This window comes from Schistocerca serialis, chromosome 2, assembly GCF_023864345.2.
Source record: "Schistocerca serialis cubense isolate TAMUIC-IGC-003099 chromosome 2, iqSchSeri2.2, whole genome shotgun sequence".
Taxonomy (NCBI): Eukaryota; Metazoa; Arthropoda; class Insecta; order Orthoptera; family Acrididae; genus Schistocerca; species Schistocerca serialis.
The window spans coordinates 365,384,677-365,393,984 of NC_064639.1; positions in this window are offsets into that span (position 1 = coordinate 365,384,677).

Sequence of the window (9,308 nt, forward strand, 5' to 3'; positions counted from 1 at the left end):
ACTTTCGCCAGAGAGCTGTAGCCACGAACACGCGGCTATATCCACGCGTCTTCCTCCTGCCCCCTGGTAACAACCAGGAGTAAAATATCTACACTGTATGATCAAAAGTATCCGGAGACCTGGCTGAAAATTAGTTACAAGTTCGTGGCGCCCTCTATCGGTAATGCTGGAATCCAATACGGTGTTGGCCCATCCTTAGCGTTGATGACAGCTTCCATTCTCGCAGGCATACGTTCAATCAGGTGCCAGGAGGTTAGGTTTCCTGGGGAATGGTAGCCAATTCTTCACGGTGTGCTGCACTGAGGAGAGGTATCGATGTCAGTCGGTGAGGCCTGGCACGAAGTCGGTGCTCCAAAACATCCCAAAGATGTTCTGTAGGATTCAGGTCAAGACTCTCTGCAGGCCAGTCCAATACAGAGATGTTATTGTCGTGAATCACTCCGCCACAGGCCGTGCATTATGAACAGGTGCTCGATCGTCATCCCCGAATTGCGCTTCAACAGTGGGAAGCAAGATGGTGCTTAAAACGTCAACGTTGGTCTGTGCGTGATAATGCCACACAAAACAACAAGGGGTGCAAGCCCCCTCCATAAAAAACACGACAATACCATAACACCAGCGCCTCAGAATTTTACAGTTGGCACACGCTGACAGATGAAGCTCACCGGGCATTCGCCATACCCACACCCCGCCATCGTATCCCCACATTGTGTACGGTGATGTGTCACTTCACACAACGTTTTTCCAATGTTCAATCGTCCAATGTTTACGATCTTTACACCAAGCCAAGCGTGGTTTGGCATTTACCGGCGTAATGCGTGGCTTATGAGCAGCCGCTCGACCACAAAATCCAAGTTTTCTCACCTCCCGCCTAACTTCCATAGTACTTGCAGTGGATCCTGATGCAGTTTGGAATTCCTGTGTGGTGGTCTGGATAGATGTCTGCCTATTACACATTACGAACCCCTTCAACTGTCGGCGGTCTCTGTCAGTCAACGGACGAGGTCGGCCTGTACGCATTTGTGCTGTACGTGTCTCTTCACGTTTCATCAGAAACAGTGGACCTAGGGATGTTTAGTAGTATGGAAATCTCGCGTACAGACGTATGACACAAGTGACACCCAATCACCTGACTACGCTCAATGTCCGTGAGTCCCGCAGAGGGCCCCATTCTGCTCTCTCACAATGTCTAACGACTACTGAGGTCGCTGATATGGAATACCTGGCAGTGGGTGGCAGCACAATGCACATAATATGAATATCGTATGTTTTTTGGGGTGTCCAGACACATTTGATCATACGGTGTATGTAGTCAGCGTTCTGATGCGCGGAAAAAGAATTCTGTCGACAACATCTCTTGCAGCTCAAGTCACGTGATTTTGGGACGGCGTATTTTAGCCCGCGTAGCACTTAGTATATTTTGAGTGTTTACTTCGCTGCTACAGACATATCACCTTCAGAAGTACCGTAAAACTTTGTACACGCGTTTTTAGATCACCTTCAGAAGTACCATGAAACTTTGTATACGTGTTTTACAGACGTCTTAACAATTTGATACCACGAACTGAAATTGGCTTAAAGCAATGGTACTGTGCTTTTTCGCCACAGCGTCATTGCTCAGATTCCATTTTATTTATGTTTCTTGGTAGCGGAATAAATAGTGACAGACAACAATATTTTGTTACGTTTTTTATTGCACTGATTCATTTGATGTCTCTGTTCTAATTAATTACGTTGCGGTGACACATTACAGGTAACTGTCTCGTGCAGAAACACTTAGATACACAAAAGAGTTTGAAAACCTGCGTAAATTGGAGGAAATTAATCAGGCTGTCATGTATAAATTTTATCTACGTGTGAACATGATACCAGTATGTATACACTGATTGACAGTTTACTCAGACACACTTGTAAATTTATCTAGCAATTATCCCGTAAACATACAGCAATAAGATCACAGAAATTGTCTCTACAATACAAGACTTTATAATACCCTGTTTCACGCATAGTGCTTCATATCAATATGACATTTACAGTTTTTGCTATACATACCTGTGAGAAGTGAGTGGCCCTCCTTTCACATACTTCTCTTTACATCCGTAGCAACGACAATATTGCACCAAAGCTGTTACAAAAACTCAAACGTACAGAAACATACACAAAACAAGGCGAAGACGTGTAATGTTCAAGTTTCGCTATAACAGTAAATTGCAGACAAGCAGTGTCGCCCCAAAATCACCTGAATAGCCCGGTTTGACGTTGACAACATTCGCAGTAGGCTATGCTGACGCCATAGTTATATATACTCTATCATAACTACCACCGAAGATGCCACCTATCGGCCAAGAGCAAAGATCACTTACTCTCCACATTCGTAATCGATAAAACGCGCTTCACAATCCACTGTGCATAGATAACTGGTGCCTCATATCTCCAGAAACTTACAAGGATCTGTCGAATTCATACCGCACACAATCATTGGTGTATTGTGTTCCAATAGTGGGCCAGCACTCTATTAACCAGGCGGCCATAATATTTTGGGTCACCGTTGTAGCTTGCCTGATTGATTTTCTGGAGTGAATGATTGGGAATACTAAATAAACTCGATACATAGACGACTGTCAGCAGCTGAATATTACATCCTGGTCGTAGCATGTAGGTTTCTTTAGAAAAAATGGCACTCCAAATGACACTGTATTTCAACGGGTATTTCCTGCGCACAACGTGAATTCATTTTTTTTTTTTTCAAATTCTGGGAGATGGTGTAAAAATCTAAAAGGACATCAAAATATAAGGGAAAGAATCATAACTACGAATGCCCCCAGTTAATATAGTGGCTTCACCGAAGACCGCCCCGATTTTTCTTTGCAGTAATGCCTTTGAGTAGTATCTCCAGTATAACATAGAGCTCACTGCCTCATTACGACGTTTGGATCTTAGCTTAAGCGTTTATGAGCGTATTTGTGCATGGAGAGATAAGTACGCTTTGTTCGGACGACGCTTGCGCGACACCTGTGTAACAAACGGCGCAACGCAAACCACCATTTGTTTCGTTAGTAAACACAACAAAATCAGATGAATGGTAAGAGACATGCTGATCATGAAAGACATCTCCCTCGTTGTTTTTTCCACACTGCTGAAGACTTCGTAAACAATTACCAAACGCCTGGGAACAGGCGTTGCACCTACAACTATGAAGTGCCTTTTTTTAAAAAAAAAAAAATTTGACGTATTTTTATTAGGTCACTTTCTTGTCTTATTATTCGGTACAAATTTTGCAATCGACTTTAAACTAACTTTCCAACGAGCTATAGACTTGAAACTTTTAAAATACCTCAGAACTGGATGACAATGCAATATTAACTCGCTTTTTTGTCTGATGTGTAGTGGAGGGTACTTCGTGTATCATTGTAGTTTCCAACTTTTCGTGTTCCACTCGCGAAGCGAGTAGATCCTGGTAAATTCTCCGTGTGGACTCGAATCTCTCTAATTTTTACTTTAACGGTTTTTTCGCGAGCTATACCTTAGAGGAAGCAATATACTGAAACTTAAATAATATACTGACACTTATATAAACCTCGTTTGAAGCCGATTGAAAAATTACACACACAGTACTAAAAACCATAAAATTATTACTGTACTAAAAATCACTTTTTAATACACCAAGTTTTAAAGGATAAAACAATTTCCACTAGCCTCATACAGGTTTCTAACCGCTTACAGAGAGTCCTGGAAATTTGTGATTGTGAGTTTTTACCAGCTACGAAAATACTTGAGTGATTTAAAATAAAAAACGTGGGCTGTATGCAATATAAAATTGATGCATGAACGTATCTATTATGTGCTCCCCGCGTTTTTCGTTTTTAATCTTGCAGGTATTTTCATAATTACTAAACGTTCATAATGAAAAATTTTCAGGGCTATCTGTATGGGGTTAGGTATCTGTATGGTGCTATGAGTAATTATTTTATTTAAATAATTATTCTTCACTCTGTTAACCAGATTACCTTGTTTGTGCATGATGCATCTACTGTATATTTATTTTGTGTCATGCATATATACTACTACTCCTACTAATGGTTCAGGTGTAGTAAGGCAGAGACATATTGAAAGCTTGTTGAAAAGTAATGCCTTCAAATTCTTTATGTGAAAAGTCTTAAAGATTTTTAAATAAAACAAATGTCATTAATATTCCACGTCTTTATTCTTCATATCTGCATGTTTGCAGCCCACTACCACTAGAGAGCTCCGGACTGTAGCGTGTAACATCAGAGTACGTTACGTAACTATGTCGGTTCGTGAGAAACAGCGTGCTGCAATCGTGCTTCGAATTCGAAGAGTTCGTCCAGACATGGAGAACTCTCTAGTTTGGCATGGCAATGCCAGACCGCACACTAGCGATGCCTCATTATCTGCAACAATTCTATGCCTTGGGTTCACTATCATCGATAAACCTCTATACAGTCTTGACTTGGCCCCATCCGATTTTCATATGTTTCCAAAGTGTAAAGAACACCTTCGACAACTTCACTTAAATAGTGACGAAGCGGAGCAAGCAAAATTGAGGTTGTGTCTCCGTCAACCAAGTCAAACATTCTACTATGACTGTGTGAACGAACTAGTCTCTCGCTAAAAGAAACGTGTTCTTCACCGGGGTGACTTTGTTGAGGGATAACTTTGTAAACATAATGAATAAAGATGTACAGTGTGAATAACGTTTATTTTATTTACAAAGCTTTCACGGTTTTAACAAAAAAAATTCGGGGGCATCACCTTTCAGGGCGTCCTCGTAATTCTCGCTGTTGACGAAGAGTGGGGAGTAGTTGTACTATTGCACCACAATGGACAGCGATACAAAACTCATTTTAACTTTCAGATCTACGTATGACTTTCGTGTGGAGTGAAAAGAACGTACCTATTTAGCGTCTTGCACATGTCGGATTTTTTACCTACAAAACAGCATTTCCGAGGAGTGTTATTCTGATTTCATCTCAAGAAGTCTGTTGCGGAAAGGTTCGTTTGTTAGTGGAAGCGTATGGAGAACATGCTCTGTCGGAAACTACGTGCAGAGATGGGTTTCTACGAGTCTGAGGTCAATTACCAAATGCGTCCTGATCGGTGTGATGTGCCATGAACTGAAGCAACTGGGTGAAACGGCGAATGCTGAACGTTACAAACAGGGCCGGCCTTAGCCATCCAGGTGCCCCGGGCGAGTCGTCCAGTTGGCGCCCTTTATTGTATAAATAGCGAACCTGGCAGTGCTTTGCAACACGGTATTTGACTGTTTTCTAGAAATCGTCTTAAGTGGTTAATGGCGTCATCTTATGATCATAACATGGTTTTTTCCATCGTAAATTTGAGTATTTTATTTTTTTAAATGGAAATGAAATCCAAATAATCTGAAAGCCCGCTAAGACGCTCCATGTGAGTCTTGTGTAGCCTGTGACGTCAGTCCAGCATGCTGCTGTCGCTGCCGTAACAGTCAGTATAGCAGTGATACATTGTTTGGGCATTCACGTTTTGGGAAATTGTCTAAAAATATTGCGTAGTACTGCACTGTACATCTACAACACCTCCAGAAAATTGTTTTTGCGTGTTCCAAACAAAGAAAAGATGCGTAAAATGTGGTTGAAACAGGCTCGTATATACCAAATATTTCTTTTCTTTTCTGAAGCACCCCTGTACTAAAGCGAACAAAACAAAACAAAAATTATTCAAATTGGTCAAGCCATTTCTTTGTTTTGGTGAGACTAACACACAACAATTGATTTTTATATATAGGAGGTAATATGTATAACGAAAAAACACTAATTTTGAATTGGGTACCATATTTTTATTGAATTTAATATAACTGTAAGCCATAAACCTATATTTTCTGTCAGTCATCTGAACACAAAACATATTACGCCTAATGAAAAACAATTATAAACGACTAAAATTTTACTTTTCTCGCTTTTCTGTCGGCAAAGTCTCTGATCAGATTAGCAAAGTCCAGGTTTTCTGCAACTTCATTTTCAATGGACAGTGAGGCCAAACTGGTTAGTCTTGTTTGAGACATTGTAGACCGCAAGTACGTTTTTATCAACTTCAGTTTGGAAAAACTGCGTTCGCCGCTTGCGACAGTCACTGGTATTGTTAGCAAAATACGTAACGTTATCCAGATGTTGGGATATAACTCTTGAAGATTATGCTTTTTTATGAAGTTTAAGGCTTCAATAGGCGTTGCCTGGCTGTCTTCGAGATAGTGTTGCAGGCATAAAATTTCGTCGCACAGCAAATTTCCATCAATATCTGACTTCATGTTGACAGTTAACTTTTCTTGTAATTTAGAACAGCATTGTATTAGTTCTTCTTTATTTTGATTTTTTTTAATGTCAAACAAGAAACTCCACGTCGCAGAAAATTCTTGCTTCTGTTCAAATCTTTCTTTCATGGATATGTGCACGGTGTCCAACAGTGCATTGAAAAATTCTACTTTAAACTTCTTTTTTGGGTCAGTTATTTGATCATCAACAGCCTCTTCACCCGGCCTGCGTTTAATACGTCTTAATCGCATTTGTGGTTTAAATAATGGCTGCGTATCAAGATCCGAAGCCAGTTCAGTTGCTGTTACAATACCTTGTTCGAAACCTGTTTATCTATATGTTTCCAAATAAGAGCAACATTTGTCAAGGATTCCCATAAACTCGACAAAGTTGATTGTGGGTGGCTGACTTGCTTTATTCACAACGTTAATTTGAAACAGAACATCATACCATGTCACGAGAGAAACAATGAAGCTGAAATCTTTTAATTGTCCTCCTAGTGTTGTCGCTTCGTGTGACACCGCAGCATCGCTTTGTTCAGTAGCATCGGCCAAGGAAACCAAAGCGTCATGCATTTCGCATAATTGATAACGAACCGCTTTGACGCTATCAATTCGAGCTTCCCAGCGTATGTCACTTACATTTTTCAGGGTGTATATCTTCAAATGGTCGGTCAAAATTTTCCATCTATTTACCGATCCAGCAAATAGATTAAACATTTTTTGTAACATTCCGAACAGTGTCACGGATTTTACTGATGATTTTGCCGCATCACACAATACCAAATTATAACTATGGCATCCACATGGCACAAAAAAAGCTAGTGGATTTAACTTCTTAATTCTGTTCTGGACGCCTTTATTTTTCCCCTTCATGTTCGTGCCGCTATCGTAGCCCTGTCCTCTGCAGTCATTAATGTTAAGGTCAAGATCACTCTATGTTTTTAAAATGCTTTCTGTGAGGCCTTCACCGGTTGTATCATCTATTTGCAGAAATGAGATGAAATGTTCTTTTACATTTACGCCATCTTCTGTTATGTCGGCGGATCTTAAACTTATCGAAAGTTGTTCTTTGTGGCTTATATCTGGAGTACAGTCAGCTATGATTGCGTAATACTTTGAACCCTTTATGCGGGATACGATTGTAGACATAACGTGTGATGCCATGAGATCTATTAATTCATTTTGTATATTTTTGCCGCAATAATGGTCAGCCAAATCACCATTCAATGCCAGTCTGACGTGCTCTTCCACGATTGGATCAAACTTTGCCAATAACTGTACAAGACCTAAGAATTTTCCATTATTCGGGGTAAATAATTTATCTGATAACCCTCTGAATGCCATATTATTTTCAGCCAAATACAAAGTAATGTGCATCAATCTTTGAAGCACATTGCTCCATCGTAAACTTTCTTTAGAAATTAGCTTTTGTTCTTCCTTGTCAATAGTTAATCCAGCTTTAAACCTGATTTCAGCTTCAGTCCATTGAGTAAATGCTTTTTTGTGGTTAGGACTATTTTCATGCGGTTTCAGAGCTTCACTTAAATGTTTCCAATTTCTGAAACCCACAGTGGTAGTCAAATTAGTAGTTGACTTTAAATCAAACAGTCGACAACAAAAGCAAAAGACACTGTCGTTTGATACAGAATAAACTAGCCACCGTCGTCTGATAGTTTCTTCGTTTGATAGTTTTCTTGTGTAATGAGTTGAAGAGAAATGACGCCCATTTTCATCTTTTGGAAAGTTATTTAGACACACTTGTGAGGGTCCACATATTATAATGCGATCTATATCTCTAGCATTACGTACTTTTGGCCACGTACCTACATCAGAAACATTGTATTCTTTTATTGCAAGAACGTTGATACTTTCATCGACCACAGATGTCATGTGTTGATTTTGACTTGGAGAAATATCAGAGGATTCATGCAAAGATGTACTGCGCTGGTCAATTTGATCACCTTCAATAGGTGATTGTATATTTTTTGTGTATAATTGTTCACAGTCTGAAGAAATATTTGCTGATACATGGACTTTTGATTCAATATCTGAAGTATTTGCCTTAGAATTTCCTTTAAGGTACTTATAAATATTCATGTGCTTTTTAGTTTCTTCAAGCACTTTTTCTTTTTCAGCTTCTCTTTTCCGATTTTCTGAACCAGAAAGCTTTTTTTTAATCATTTCCTTCTCTTCTGGCATGATTTAATAATTTGACAAATTATTGTTTGGACACTGCTCTATTTCGCGACCACAATATTCGATCTATAACAAATAAAGAAATTCACCTATCAGTAGACGTAACTAGAAAGAAACCTGAACTGAAAGATAAAAATGTTTTTCGCACCTACCAGAAAATTAAAATGTTGACACACTCACGGCACTCGTTTCACTCACAATTATTCAGCCACGAAAACATGACCGCTGCCTCCGACTCTTACTGACAATTACTGACATGCGGGTGCAAATCGTAGCGCTGCCAACATATGCAGTCTAACAAACATTGTGTGGCGCTGTATTATTTCAGTGAGTTAGGGGAGCATTCTCTATGAATGCAGCGCACGCATTGCATGATCTATTAATTAATGTACATGAGTCATTAAGTCACAAATATTCGATATAAATACATTCGTATTAATTAAATCATAATGTAATGTATATTTCACAGTCTGTATTTTCTTTTATTTGGAGCGACCGGTAGTATCTGTTGTAAACGAGAGATGGTGCGGCTGCATGGGCGCTTCCTTGTTTCAGTTCTTGAAACAGATAAGAGAGGCGCTTTGGTAGAGCCCGTGCTAGCCCGCGTCAAACACGGATGGTTGCAGACAATACGAAGATTGCATTCAGCATGATTTCTGTTCTGCTACCCCGAATTCATCGCGCATTCGTGAGATTAGCGACGTATGTTGAATGAGATTGAATAATATTTTAGTTTCGCGAAATGGGTGATTGTAAATTGTAATTTTTTTTTTTTACATGCGTTTAGTACGTGGCGCCCCTTGGG